Here is a 15375-nt window from a genome sequence, read left to right as displayed (position 1 = left end):
CCTCAGGCCCCGCCGGCCGCGCCTCACGGCATTTTGCAGCACCACGGGATTTAGTTGGTTTTTTTTTTTCCCCTCTCCTCCTTTTTACGACAGTCGCTTTGCGGCGGCGGTTCCACCCCGCTCGGGTGCCCCGCTGCCTAGCAACCGGACCGCAAGCTGGCTCCGCCCCTTCTACTGTTGCCATGGCAGCGGAACCAGCGTGGTGAGGGTGTGGCGGCCCCTAGCGGCGGGGCCGGCTCAGTACAAGGTGGGGGTTGGGAATCCCTCCAGGAAACGGAGATTTTCCCAAGTCCTTCGTGTTTGATCTGACTGTCAGCACCCAAGGAAAACCGAGACACTTGTGCTCGACCAGTCTGCCAGACTGGGGAAAGAATCACGGAATCAGTTAAGTTGGAAAAGACCTCTAAGCTCACCCAGTTCAACCTGAGAGGGAACAGCAACCTGACAACCAGACCACGACACTGACTGCTACGACCAGTCTTTCCCCAACAGAACACTGACTCCTCCAACTCCCTGAGCAGCTCTTTCCCAATGTCTAATCACCCATTCTGAGAAGAAATTCTCCCTAATGTCTAACACTGAACAGTCCACTGGATCAGAAGGTGGTTCAACTGAATTTTTCAGGGCCACATGGGAAAACAAAGAACCCTTTGAGGTTTTCCATGCCTTTAGCTGGCAAAAGACTAGAAAATATCCAGGAATGTACAGCAAAAGCATTAGAGGCTCCCTCCTAGGCCTCCATAGTCAAGTATTTTACCCACTGTAAATGTTCTTTGATGGACTCACACCTTGAAGGACATTTTTACAGAATATAATCTTTTATTAAACGTAATAGAAAACTGTGACAGGAGGTGCAAAGATTGGTGGTGATAGTATCTTGCTGCAAAAACATATTCAGAGCAATCAAGATAAACAATCACCATACATAGAGTATAGTTCTTGCAGGTTCAGCCTGATCAGTAAGGCGATCCCAGAAGTTACAGTGGAACCTTCCCTAACTTCTCCCCATTTTTAACTTGCTTTTATACTATTTTTGCACTAGCTTGAGTAACTTTAGTCATACATCATGTTTAGTGTGGGGTGGTGGTACCTTGGAGGTGGGTAACATCAGTGTCACACCTGACGTAGCTTCTAGGATGGAGGTGGGAATTTGTGATCTCGCCACAGTGGCTGGTTCAGCAGCAAGGCATCTCTGTTTCCCCCTTGGTTTTCAGCTGCTATGCAGTTTATCTGCAGCACTAAATTCCTCCTCTTGCCAGGATTTCAACAGAGCCTGGCCCTGGTGTCTCCACTCGACCTTCCCTTCAGTCACCTTTAACATGGATTGTGTGTGGGAAGTTGGGTGTGCTGACCACATCCCATTCAGGGAGTCGTAACTGTGCTTCACCCTCTGTTTTCTGTACTAACTTGTGTTAGAATGCGAATATAAGCCCTCGGTTTTCTCTGATTTTACTCCCAGTCATTTCCCCACACATTCCACCTGGGAAATCACTTATTGCAGGGGAACTAAAGAGATAACACTGTGTTTGCATTTCATTGCATCCCTTTGAGACCCATGTGGAAGGATGAGTGCTTTTTCTGATGTCTACCAGTCTCATACACTTTCTTCTATGATTTCAGAGACAGAGCTTCATGTGATCCAAACCCAGCAATAGTGACTTGCCAGTGGTGTTGCAGAGTAGAGAAACAAGGAAAACATGATATGTAGACAGGCTTTAAGAAAAAACAGCAGCTTCTGACCACCTGGTATCTGATGGTGTTTCAAGTTACATGGAATCAGTACACATTTTCCTGATACAACATGGGGTTTATGACCTTTATTCAGTGTTTTCATACGACCAACCACAAAAACAAGGGTGCTGTGAGAATACAAACTGAAAAAGAAACTATAAAAGAACCTCTCAGGCTTTCCAGTTTCCTTTGAGGATACAAGCAGTAATTCCAGTATGGCCATTTTCGGTCATGATTCAATTCACCATTATTAACTCCCTTCTCCCTATCCTCCGTCACATATAAAATTACCATGCTCATTTTGGACAAAATCCCTGAATTTCGGAGCAAGGCTCCGAAAGGCTGAAAACCCAGTGGGAATGTCCCCCGAGCCCCTCAGGAGGGTGACGTGGCCATGGATGCTGAGGGAAGGGCTGAAGGGTGAGGGATGAAATGGCCTCTCCATCTCCCACTCACCACCTTTATTCAGCCCCTTGGGGAGTCCTGGCAAGATGCACAGCTGAGAGAGGGGCAGGAGGGGCTGGAGGGACTGCAGGGCAGGGCAGAAGCTCGGGACAGATCCCCGGGAACAGGGACAGAAGCAGGGAGTGGAGCACATAAAGTGACAGTGACAGAGACCGGGCAGGGATAGAGACGGCACAGGGAATGGGATAGGGGTAAGGGCAGGGACAGAGATAGCACAGGGAATGGGATAGGGGCAGGGATAGGGACGGGGCAGGGACAGAGATAGAATAGGGAATGGAATAGGGGCAGGGGCAGGGATAAGGGCAGAGATCGGGCAAGGACAGGAGCAGGAGCAGGAGCAGCGACAAGGGCAGGGAGGGAACAGGACAGCGCGGGGACGGAGCAGGCACGGGCAGGGACAAGGGCAGAGACGGGGACGAGGGTTGGGACAGCGATGGAACACGGCCAGGGTTGGGGTTGCAACACGGACAGCGGCTGATAATGGGATGGAACAGAGGTAGGGATGGGACAGGGGCAGGGTCAGCGGCTGACAAAAGCAGGCGACAGCGACAGGAACAGGAGCACAGACACTAAAGACGCACGGACACGAACGGCGCACGGACACACCCTGGCCCCGCCCCGCCCCCAGGGAAGACGCGTGACTCCGCCTTCGCCCCGCCCACACCCCGGCAACGTCAGCATCCGCAGCTCCCGATTGGCCCGTCGGTCACCGGTGACGTCACGGCGTGACGCCATCCCGCCGGCGGGGCCCAGACAAGATGGCGTCGCCCGGGTCCGGCGGCGCCGAGCGGGGCCCGTAGGGACGGCGGTTGGTGACCGTGGGACAGTGCGACAGCGGGGCCGGGGGCCGAAGGTACTGGGTGAGGCAGCGGGGCTGGGTTCCCCGCAGGTACGGGCGGGGACCGCGGGGGCCGTAGGTACGGGGCGGGGGCAGTTGGGCACAGACCGCGCCCCTTCTTCTTCTCTGAGGACCGGGACTCTCCGCTCCCGCTCGGTAGAGCAGCAGTGAGGTGCCGGCACTCGGCCCTGGGCTGGACTCGCGGAGCAAGGCTGAGTGACGCTCCTGTCCCACAGGTTCCTGCTTTCCAGCAGTTTCCGGGACCGCCGGAGTCAAAGGAGTGTTTTTCTGCCTAGCAAGCCCTGATGAGTTTGCCCTTGATGAGTTTGCTCAGTGGTTCTTGAAATCCGAGTAAGCTGTTGGTGTCCGTGATGTTCGGAAGTGCTTCCTCTCAGTAACTAAATCCGTGAAGAACCAAAACAAACATCCGATTTTCTTTGGGGGTGTGGTGTGTGTCGAGTGTGCCTTCAGGTAACTTGTTAATTTCTGCCTCTTGTGCTGTGCAAATCACGGTGTTTATCTTCCCTATGCTACTTGTGACTTTGGAGTTCTGCTAAATCATGGAGTATTCATTCTTTGGCTTCATCTTCTTGTAGACTAAAGATCCAGTCATCTTTATTACATGGATTGTAGCCCTACAATTCTCTTTTTATGCTTATTTTGCTTTTTGACTACATCTTTCTCAGAGTTTGAGAAGCAAACATCCCATGGATGTATAAATTGGTGTAAGAATACTTCCATGTAGCTGTTTCTAACTTCCTGATAATGCTTTGTGTTCCCTTTAGCTCAGTGCTTACTAAAAGTAAGACACTTAGTGCATTTATTTATTTATATTAATATAATTTGAAGGTTGTCTTCCCATGTTTTGATAGCTCAAAAATTTTCCTACTAAAGGGAAGGTTAGGTTTTCTTTTATTTTTTTTAATTAGTGAAAGAAATTACAGTAGATGGAAATGAGTAGCCACCTTATCGACTGTTTCTATTCCCTACGACATTAAAAATTCTGAACAAGTGAAAAAACCCTAGTCATACAGAAATGTTACAACACTGATGTTGTCTCTTTAGAGATAAGTAGGTGGACTCTGGCACTTGGCTGTGGAACTAATATAGCTGCCATCCAGGACCCAGTAAAATGTATTCATGTTGGATTTAAGCACTTTGAGGTCTGTGTTCTTGCTGGGCAGTGTTGCCATACCAAGGGGCAATTGGGTTGTGCTTCAGTGGCTGTGCTGCTGATGGAAGGCTTGCTGCGTCCCACAGCCTGTTAAGGGACTAAGAGGCTTTTGTGGGAGCTTGGCCAAGGGGATCTTACTCCTACTCCAGCTGTGATCCAGGGTGTTCAGGAAAAAGGGGAGGTGCTACAGTTAGCCAGACCTCTTCCTCACCTTCCCTTATCAGCCCTGGAGCAGAAAACTTTCTGCTTCTTTGTAGGCACTCCTGCAACAGGCTGGTTTCCTGGCATTTTTCAGGCAAGACTGGGGAAAAACCTGTTGAGGCCTCCTTCCCTTTTCTCCATAGGGCAAATCTGTGTAGCTGTGCAGCAGCCACAGGCATTAGGGTGGGCTGAGGTGCTCCCTGTGGCAGCAGCACGAGGAGTGTTTTGAGGCATGTATAGGGTGATGTTGGGTTGCAGCACCACACAGAACTGCTGCTCACAATGACTTCAGTTTCCAGTACACACAGAGCTGCAATTCAGAAGTGCCAGGGGTTCTTAAGGTTACTGTTGCCACTGGGTGGCTTAAACCTTTTAGGCAAAAATCTAAAGGGAGGAAGACAAGAAAGTATGTAATTTTTAAACAGCTTTTGCAAATTTGTGGGTTTAGTCTCAGAAAGAAGACTGAAAGTGATGGTCATTTCCTTGCCTCACCGCGTGTACTTGGCCTGCATATTTGAAATCTCCTTTTTTTTTTTTTTTTTCTCCTGTGCATGTCCTATGGAACAAAGGAGTCAGGGAAGATGTTGCTGCTACTAAAATGCTATTCAAGTGTGAGCTGGAACAGAGGGATGTGAAACTTCAGAGGGAAAACCAAGAAACTCTAAGATATGTGAATCAATAAGTGTTAGTTTTTCTTTAATGACGAGAACTTAAATTTTCAGAATATTCAAAGAGTATACTGGTCAGCTGGGAGATTTACTGTATAGTTTATGTTGATGGATAGAAAAATTGTAATGGTGAAAAATCATCAAAAACATGTGGAAGAGCTCCATCTCCATTATTCACATGATGTTTTGTTATCCTTGAGACAAAAGCCTGTAACTGACAGAATGGAGTCAGGTTTCTGGACCAATCCAGCCTCATCTGTCACACTATGACCACCAGAGCTGTTTTGCCTGGTGATGGTAGCAGAAGTGCTATAATGACACAGAGGGTGTCACCTTACTCATCCTTCTTTTTAATTTGTGTAATCTTATGGTTTCCTGTTGATTTCACAAACTCTAGAGATTGATAATGTCATTGTCCAATTTAGTTAATTGATAATTGTCCATATCCAGTCTCTGTATTGTGAGTTTTTAACAGCAGTCTGTTTCCGTGTTTTACGGTTGATACTGGGTTGAATATTTTGATAAATTGGTCTGTGAGAAATTTAGTCTTCCTTATTACGTAGAACTTCTGTCCAACCTTCTCTCATATTTTGTTTCTAGTATAATCACTCCTTGTCTCTTCAATCATGAATTCCAGGGTTTCAGCTGTCATTTTACAAGGATCTCTACCTAAAGGCATGATTATCTATTTAAAATTGATTAGTGCAATTCAGATCAACGTCAGTGTAGGGAAGATCTAGTGGAGCCATAGTGGGAAAGCTCTGAAGCAGTTTGTGAAAACAGTTCTTTTAAGGAAAGGCAAAGAAGGGTTGTTTATGATTTATAAATAGCTTCTTGTTTGAAAAAGTAGGTCTTCTAGGATGCATCAAAGTTTGGTTTCTCCAATCCTTGCACTGTGTGTGCTTACGCTGCTGGGAAGGCAAGGCTATTGATCTTGCAGCAAATACCACTCTGCAATCGACCCTTGGGATTAGTGCAGTTGATCCATACAAGCCTGAACTCACAGTTGTTGTGTGTTAACTACTTAGGTAGGTAATCTTCTCTGGTATGCAAGTGCATTGCTTAATGCTTTGACCCTCTGACTTGGTTTGAATAAGCTCATGTTCTGTGTCCCTAATGACCTCTTGCCGTCTGTGTTGTCTTGTGCTGAGGTCTTCATCAGAACCTGAGCACTGGGGGCTTTCCCTCTCTCAAGTCATCAGATTTATTCCAAATCCCTGCATGCAAAGGCTTTTTTCTTGTATTAAGAAATGCTGTCTTTTCTGTGGATGAGAAGCTTTTAAAGGACATACTGTATGCCCAAACTCGATTTGGTTTGCATTTTCTTAATTTTTGAAAGCTACAAGGTCTTTCCAGAATCCCTTAAGTTTGCAATGTACTTGTAACACAGCATTATATTAAAAGGAAAACACAATATCATTGCTCTAGTTTAGGTTTAGATTTTCCCTTCTAGAAGGAAAGCAGATTGGTTAAAAATGCCATGTTGCATTAGTAGCATTACTGTTTGTAACTGACTCAGCTTGAATTATCTCAGCTGCATTTTGTGTCAGAAACTCTTTACGTGAGAGTAGCATTTTAAATCAGAAGAGGGTGAGTCCTATCCAAAATGTGGTTACTTCTTAATCTGAAGGATGATCTGCATACAAGTACAATTAATGTATTTAGCTGTTGATAGTTGTTATTGTGGAAAGTAGTAGTAAAGAGTTATGAGTTCTTGTCTGGTCTGCGTTACTGAGGCTCAGCATTTTTGGTATCTACTAGCTTATGTGAAAGATTTTAAGCCCTTCTTACGTATACGTCTGTGCTTGCACCGTCATCTCTAGGCTAGCAGCAGAGGAAGTAATGACTGAAATGATTGATGAGATTGATTCCATGGTTTTGAGAGGGTGTGTTACAAAGGTTGCCTGTTACTCCTTGTGCTGTGTCAAGTTTTAGCCCTGTGCCTAATTTAGACACAGGAAGGTGCTTGTGTGTTCAATTTAGTGCACCTCATCAGTTCCGAGTGCTAAAATAAAACTAGATTCCTGGTTTATTAACACTCTCCAAAGTACTTGTTAAAACTTCAAGTGTTTCCTTTTGTGATACAGCAAAGCCACACTGGGTTCCACCCTAATGACTAATACCATCATATGGTGTCCTTGCATGGTAGTGTGTAATAATTCCACGTAGAAATATAGGAGGCACACATGGCAGGGAAGGGACTCTTGAATAAAATCACCATTAATCATCTGGAATAAAACTGTGTTTGATGAAAAGGGGCAGAAAAGCTTTATGCTGCATAGCTTCCAAGAAAAGAATGTGTTCTTAATCTTTTAATTAAGTATTATGTCACCACAAGCCGTTTGTTTGAGGTCTTGGTAGGAAACAGGTGGAGGATTATTGAGTTTCATTTTACTTGCTGTGTTTGTAACAATGTACAAAAGCACTGTTTCCAGAAAGTACCCTTATATTCTTTATTGATAAGAGAGGGCAAAAAAAAAAAAAGTACCTGTAGTTAAAGGCTTCATTCTTGCTTGTGGGAGGGAGCCTAATACATGTTTTGTGTTTACTTATCTGGGAGTAAGTGCTTAGTAATGTCTCTTTTGCAAAGAGAATCAAAGAAAACACAGTAAAAGGCTTGCTGCTTTTAATTAACACTGTTGAATATTTCTGAATTTGAATGCAAAGGGAGAGCTAATAAATTCAAGTATGAATATAAAAGTAATACTATGGTATGGTTATGGTCTGTAATCTCATCTATATGAAAGTGTTCAACTGGAAAAGCTTTAATAAATGCAGCTTATAGAATCCACAATTGTGTTATAAGATGAAAGATAAATGAAGAAAGGTGAAGAAATTGATTTTTGGCTAGAAGGGTGAGGTGGTCTGATCTGCTTCTGAAGCTGGAGGTGGACTCTGGAAACTCTGTTGGCAAAATGACTGTGATGATTGTTTTTGTGATGCAGTAATGTCACTCTGTTCCTACTGAGCTCCCATACTTGATGTACAGTTATTGTACAGTTTTGAAGGTCTCCCTGTCTCTGGGAACGTTCTGTATGTGTTACGATATTGGAGATGAACACTTGAAATGTAACCTTGTTTAGTGCAGGGGATCTGGCTGTACTCTGGATAAATTGGTTCTACCAAGGAATGGAAAGGATTTCTCACTTTCCCTTCATGTTGGGAGAGAAGCTGTGTATCCATTTTATGGCAATCTTCACTCAAGGCAAATTTCTCCTGTAATTTGATGTTCCTGCAGTAATCTAAATGTGGTACTCATGTTCTGTTGTTAGGCAGCACTGAATTAATTTCCTAAAGTAAGATGGATTGAATCAGACATATGGGTTATGAGAGGGGCAGGCTGGGACTGATTCTCAGGTGGCAGGATAAAATCTGATAGCTCAGAGGAGGCATGGTCAGCCCACAGTGTCACCACTTTGCTTCTTAAGAAGAAAGATCTCGCTGCTGTGTCATGGTTACTATGATGGTCCACTAAGAGAGATCTCTGTGCTGTCAGCAGTTCTATCTTCTTGCCAGCATTAAATGTTTGGAGGGGAGAAGCTATGGGTTGTCTCTTGTGTGGTCACAGTGCAATTTCATCCAGCAACCTAGTCAGGTCTAGTTATAAGATAAAGTAAGGCTAGAGTGCTGAAGCTGAGTCAGATCTGTCAAAATGTCCTGAGAAAATTAAGCTAATTCATCTCTGAAAGTTTTTTTGCACATAAAATGAGCCACTTCTGTTTAGTTATTCATTGCTTTAAGTGTTCTGGGGCTTGCATTCATTACTCTAGCTGCTGAAGACCTTGCTGATGTGCAGGGGAAAAGTTAATACTGCTAATTCAGACAGGATATATAGTATATATACAAAAATACAGACTTAAATTAATTGGAAGTGGAAACTTAAAGTTTGGACTACACCAAATTCCATATTCAAATCTGAAGTGCATCCTTGGGGCTTTTATAGAGAGATGAGAAAGACTGACTGGGAGTAATTTGTTAGGGAGTAGATACTGTTCCAAACTTCGGAGACTGCAGTGAGATTCCCGGGGTGTCTGTGCGTTTGGAATTTGGGAAGCAAATTGTGTTCTGACTCTCAGCTGCTGACTGAGTTAGATGACTGTGGGCAAGCCCTTCAGCTTTGTGCCTTATTTCTCGTACCTGCAATACAGGAACAGTTTCACTGCTGGTTAAATGCCTTGACAAGTATTCCGGAGTCTCATAAGAGTTATGCAGTGCTAACAGTATAAGGGAATTTCTGCAAAACTACTTTCCCCTCAGGGGAAATAGAATGAATGAGAAGCATTTAATTCCTGGCATTATAAATATGCTGTAGGTATCTAGATTTCATCTGGAAGCAGTGTCTTTCTGCGTCTTTGGTTTCTTTTCTCTTTTCCACTCCACTTGAGCACTGAAAGTTCCGTATCCATATGCCCTTACTGTTGGGAGGCTTGTAATTTTATGTGTGTGTATGTCTCCTACTGCCTTGCAAGTCTGTGGATTTTGCTCTCTGCATTTGTGATTGAAAATTCACTCTGTAAGTGCTGACTTTGATACTATTCCTTAAACTCACCTGCCTGAATATTAACTGCAAGCAGGGTTGCAGTGCTGGAGGAGGTGGCAGACCCGTTGTCTTACACAGAGGGAAAGCACACCCTGACAGTTTGTTTTAAGTGAAGAAATTTGAATCTTAAAGCTCATTTTAAATTGATACAGTAGGAATTAAAGTATGTGGGTGAGGAATTTTATTTTATGGTGCTTATGGATCTACCAAGTAGTGTTTATGTGGGAGGAACGAATTGCACCTGTGGTATAGAAAGGCTTTTTGAAGCAGTATGTGAAGGTGAGTATAGCAGCTGGAGCATCTTTGAGAAGTACATCTCAGGGACTGAGTAGTTGCTCTGCTTTCCTTCTTGGAGGGTGAGGATTGTTTACATGTTTGTGTATCTTCACTGCTAGTAACCTCAGCTGTAGCAGTTGCACACAGAGTAAACCTTGTTTAACGGATGTACAGTCTCTTTGATTTTTCCCTCTTGCTTGTGGCTTCCATTCCTGATTTTTTCAATTTATAGTTGTATTACAGGCTGAACCATATTTCCATTTAAGCATCTCCTAATAGAGGGGCATTTGCTATTTGAGAACTACAAAATTAAGAGATTGCAAGGAAGATGTTTCTGCTCAGGGGAGAGTATGCTGCCTTCAGGTAGTGTGGGCCCATGAAGTTTTCTAATATAAAACACAGCAAGCAGCTCATTTACTTATCATGCTCTTGTTTTGTAATAGACCCACTTATAGCTGAGGACAATCTCAGTTTTACTTCACTGCTCAGAGGTAAATTTTTATTTTTTACGCTAGACAAGCTTATTCAAGGCAACTTAGCTTCCTGTGTTCCAAATTAACTATTTCAGGAGTATATTCAGTGTGGGTACCACCAGTTTGCTGAGCTGTTCAGGTGTCTGCTGCTGTTTTCATATATGGAGGTTGGTTTTGGTTTTTTGGGTTTTTTTTTTATAGCTGGTAATGATGCTTCTGTTACTATGTGTTTTTAAAGGGCAGAACATCATCTTTATATCAGTTCCAGCCTCTTCTAAAGTTTACAAGCCATTGCAAGAAATAATTAAGAAGTTACTATTCATTTTAAATCAGTTTCCTGCTCTTAATGCTCTGTTATGCACCACTTCCTTGTTAATTAAAACAATGACATTTTTTTCACTTTAAAACATGACTTGTGGTGGAGAAATTTGATTTGGAATTTTCTACCTGTAGTTATTTCCCATCTAGCTCATCTTTTTAATACAGTCATTCAGTCCTGTTTGGACTGAGTGGGAAGACTTGAAAGCAGAATTGACTGATAATATGCTGGAGATGAAATGAGATTGATTTTTAGGCATTACTGCATTGAGACCATCTTTTCACTTGCTTGATACATTTTTTTAAATTTTTGAATATCCCTGATGAGGCTGCAGCTCAGTAAACATATGGTAGCAGCTGAAGTAAATGGTCATGAACAGTGATAAGGGTGTTTTCTTCCTGGTCTTGTAGTTTCATCCTTCAGTGCAGCAAAACCTGGCATTTTTTCAGATGTGTATTTCTGTCTATGTTTATTTTCTTGTTTCAGTCTTGATAAAATGGGTTAGATGAAGACAGATGCCTGTTGGCTAAACAGGAATGACACATGAATTAAGGACAAAATGAGTTCGCATTGAAAGCTGAGACTGTTCCAGTGACATGTTGATGTGTTGGAGAAATGCATAAACCCCAGAAAAAGTCTTATAAGCTTGTAAAGAATGTTGCACCCATGGCACCTAGGATGCAGTTCAAGTTTCTCACATTAACCCTGTTGAGCCAAAAGCAAATCAAACCTTATGAGGTATGTTTTGAAAATGAGTGAGATTTAAGATGCAATGAGCTGATGTTGTCACTTTACAAAATAATGTTTTGGAGACCGCACTTTTCCAGGTGTCCTGTGACCAGCTCTTAGTTGCTTCAGGAGTATGGAGTGTTTAGGACTTTGCCTTCCAATGTGTATTTGGACAAAGAATAATTTATTAATTGAGGTTTTTCCTGGAAAATGGCAACTCTGAAAGATGAAACTGAAAAGAGAGAAGATTGAGATTGAACATAAGAAAGAAGTGAATGTGGTGAGAAACTTAACAGGTTGCCTGGGAAGCTGTGGATAACTCATCCCTGGGAGGTGTTCCAGGACTGGTTGGATGGGGCTTTGAGCAACCTGATGGAAAGAAAGATACCCTTCCCTGTGTGTGGACTGGATGATCTTCGAAGGTTCCTTCCAACCCAAAACATTCCATGATTGAATCAAGTGAGTTTGCAGGGAATTTATATTCTTAGGATGTGGCTCTTTTAGTTGAGAGAAACAAGATGTATTAGTGGGAAATAGGAACATCAGATGGCAGAAATAGTTTAACAGTTTTAACCACATGATGGGGGAGATCCTTTCAGGAATGGGAGGAGGCTGTTGTTGCCCTGATGTGTATTGAAACTCCTGGGGCTGAGTGTGCAATCAGGGTCTGAAACAGTGGCTCCCATGCTAAATATCAATGTTTCAGCCTGTTTGCTGAAGGGCAGGCAGGGTTGTTTGGAGGTGGAATAGTTAATGTAACAGGCTATTTTTTCTATCAATATCACGCTATATTTTGCTGGGAAAATATTAAATGTGTGGTAAGAGTGGGTAGTGCATGTGACCCAAGTACAAAAGGAAAAATTGATGCATCTGTAGTAGTATAATACTTCTCATTATTCTTGTACAGTGCAGGAGGTGCATATTTTGACTGAGATCCAATACATGGAATTGCAAGTGATGTCTGACCTGCTGGCAGATTTTATTTTTCCATTTAAAAGCTTTGGCTAACTGGATTTCTTGACAGATTTGCTAACTTGATTTCTTGTCAGGCCTTTTTTTTTTTTTTGTCTACTTCATTAAAGTAATTCCACAAGTGTCAATATTTCACCAAACTTATAACCAAAACCGTAATTATCAAGCAGTTTTACAATTTCTCGTCTGAGTTTTAACAGGGAAAAGGTGACAGCCTTGTGGCTTTCTTTGGAATGGAATTTTTACATAGTAATTTAATTGTAATGTATTTAAACGAACATTGAAAATTAATGAATGCAAATTGCTTGATGTACCAAAATAGTTGGAGTTTTTGTGTTGGTATTGGGAGTAGGTCCTGGTATGATCAATGGAGTTGAACTTGCTTCTAAGCAATACCAGGTCAGCTACCTGTTGCCTCTCTTGGTTGAAGAGTATAAGAACAAAAAACTTGAAAATGCTTTTTGAATGAAAAAGAGTATGTTGTAGTTAGTAGATGAAAAGCTGTTTTACTCTGTTGTGCTGGCAGCATTTTGAGAGTGTCTGTCTAGCTCTCATGCATAAATGGGACAAGTCTGAAGTATTAATAATACTCAAATACTTCAGAATCAGCTTGTTACATATTGAAGTACCACTTCAACAAATAGAGCAGCATTTTAATTAGTTTAATAGTCTGGGTTGCAGGCATGCATTCTAAATGTGCAGGATATTCCACTGCTTTTTCATGCATCTTTTTACCAGAAGAAAAGAGTAAGTTGGCTATTTAGTTGTTGAAACTAGCAGTTAGCAGTCTCTCTAACTCAAGAAGGGTTGTGTTAAAATATTAGCTTTCTTCTAAAGTGCTGTGGTTAACGAGGAAAGTTAATGCCCATGCCTGGCTCTGGCTAATGCTAAGATTGCTTGGAAAAAATTTACTCTCTTGAAGTAGTATGAAATCTTACAGTAATTAAGCTGAAGTAGCTACATTTGTTGATAGTTACCAGATGCCTGCCATCTGGCAGTTTCAAACTCAAAACTGGCAGGTATTTGTTATCCTAACTTTAGATATAGGAAAACAGCAGTTAAAAACAGTTACTCTGCTCATCAAATTTGGGGCTTGTTTCATTACTGCATTGAGATTATTACAGCCCTCATTGCTGGTATGGGTCCTGGGTCATCTTTTTCACTTTTTTCTTTGAATGTAGGAATTGCATGACACATTTGTATTTTTATCTCTAAAACTTCTGTCTTTCTTCTATTGTGCTTCAAGGAGGGGAAGTTATCCCTTTGGAAGAAGTACCTTTTTTTTTTGGTGGTGGTGGTATTGTAGTTTGTAGATTAATGAGGCTGACCTTGAAGTTTATAAAAAGTAAAAAAAACACATCTCGGTTCTCTCAGCTGTTTCGTTTACATGATCTTTAAATAACTTGAGTAAAGACCACTAAACTGCACTCTGAAATCTACATCTGCTCTTGGATGAAGAGAATCTGTACTATGCCCAAGTTTCCAGAGTCTGAAAATCAGTCCAGCCTTAGATGTTTGTTACAGATGGCTTTCTCTTATGACAGGACTAAGTTTTCTGGAAAGAGTCCTTATTAAATGGTCACCCATTTTGCTGCCACAATTAAATGTGAATTTAGAGTAGGCGCATCTTCCATGCTATTGTTTGGCATGTCATTGTCTGGCCAAAGACAAAGTTTGCCCTGATCTGCTTTGACCACAGGCTGCCTGTAAGTACTTTCCTGTTTCCTTGTGCTCCTGCCTGTGAAACTTGTATTTCTAGATGTTTGTGTGGTGTAAAATCTTCAACTATGTTGGAAACCTGTGTGGCTGATAAGTCACAAAGTAACTAAAAATTGGTGTACTAGTGTGCTTCATTTCCAAAGCCAGTGTACGGTTGTCCATGATTTCTGGGTGAAATGTATGGCAATTTGCCTTATGTTTCAAACATGTATTCAGGATCTTAAAAGAGGAGTGGAGCTGTCTGATATCAGTTATGAACCTTAAATCCTTAACCGGCCAAACTGTATGTGCTTGTAACAAGTCTTTAATTTGTCTTTGATGAGCAAAGTGGGACATGACATGCAGATGTCTGGAAATGCAGGTGTCTGATGCCAGTGCCATGAATCCCTGTAGAATGACAGAGAGATGTCACGGCTCTCTGGGAGCATGTAGAAGCCTCCAACAGAGAGACCCTGGACCAAAAGGCTGATTGCTTGCTATGTCACCTTAAGCAATGGCACTATTTGATGAATCAATGTCTCATGATGTTTGTCACTGCTAGGAAGATGCAATGGAACATCTGCATGATGAACTCCATAATGGATGTTGTGACCATCACCTGTGTCGTCTTGTAATCCAGAAATGTGATCTGCACACAGTTGTATTCTTCAGGGTCTTTTCTCCCTTTACTTCCTACTCATGAATTTGAAAAGTGCTTTAGAAAGTACTATTTTGTTTGTTCCTGTCGCTCTGCTCTTCAGTCATTGCACTAGTAATAACAAAATGCATTAGTTTGATGTAGGCTGTTCTTCAGATTTAGGTCTCTCCTCACAGCTGCATGGATTGTTAATCCATGGGATATGTATGCAGCAGGGTTACCTCACACTTCCCTCCCTCAAGTCCCCTCTTGTCAGTGTAGGCCCTACTCTGGTTACTTGTAGGATGATGACCACTTGTCTTTGTCTCCAGTAAGATGAAGATATAATTTGATTTGTTTAAACTGTTGTTGCTTGAAATTTGGATAGCAACTTAATAAGATTGTTAGCTTCAAGGAGTGTTTGATTTGTTTTTGTCAGTCTTAAAATTTAGTTTACTTTATCTCCTGGATTGAGATAGCATTTAAGAGGAATTACTATAGATAAAGTTTTAGATAAAGTTAGATATTTATTAACTTTATTTCATTAACTTTATCAATAAAGTTAGAACTTACTTTTCTGCTTTTCTGTTAGGGCCAGTGAAAGATTTTTTTTGTTGTTGTTGTTTCCTTTGTGAGATTTTGGTTTGGAGGTCT

The 15375-nt window shown here is 42.1% G+C and overlaps 1 protein-coding gene across 5 annotated transcripts in view; it reads left to right on the top strand.

Moving 5' to 3' along the window:
• The first annotated feature begins 2947 nt into the window (after positions 1–2947).
• Positions 2948–15375, top strand: part of UBAP1 (ubiquitin associated protein 1) — a 33653-nt gene continuing 21225 nt past the window's right edge. For 2 of the 5 annotated variants that reach the window (XM_062512771.1, XM_062512766.1), the window contains exons 1-2: positions 3023–3056; positions 3271–3505. The gene's annotated coding sequence lies outside the window, so the exon portion shown is untranslated. The other 3 variants (XM_062512767.1, XM_062512768.1, XM_062512770.1) reach the window with 3 other exon arrangements.

Source organism: Cinclus cinclus, chromosome Z (genome assembly GCF_963662255.1).
Source record: "Cinclus cinclus chromosome Z, bCinCin1.1, whole genome shotgun sequence".
NCBI lineage: Eukaryota > Metazoa > Chordata > Aves > Passeriformes > Cinclidae > Cinclus > Cinclus cinclus.
The sequence above is the reverse complement of the archived record's forward strand: the minus strand, read 5'-3'. Positions and strand labels throughout refer to the sequence as shown.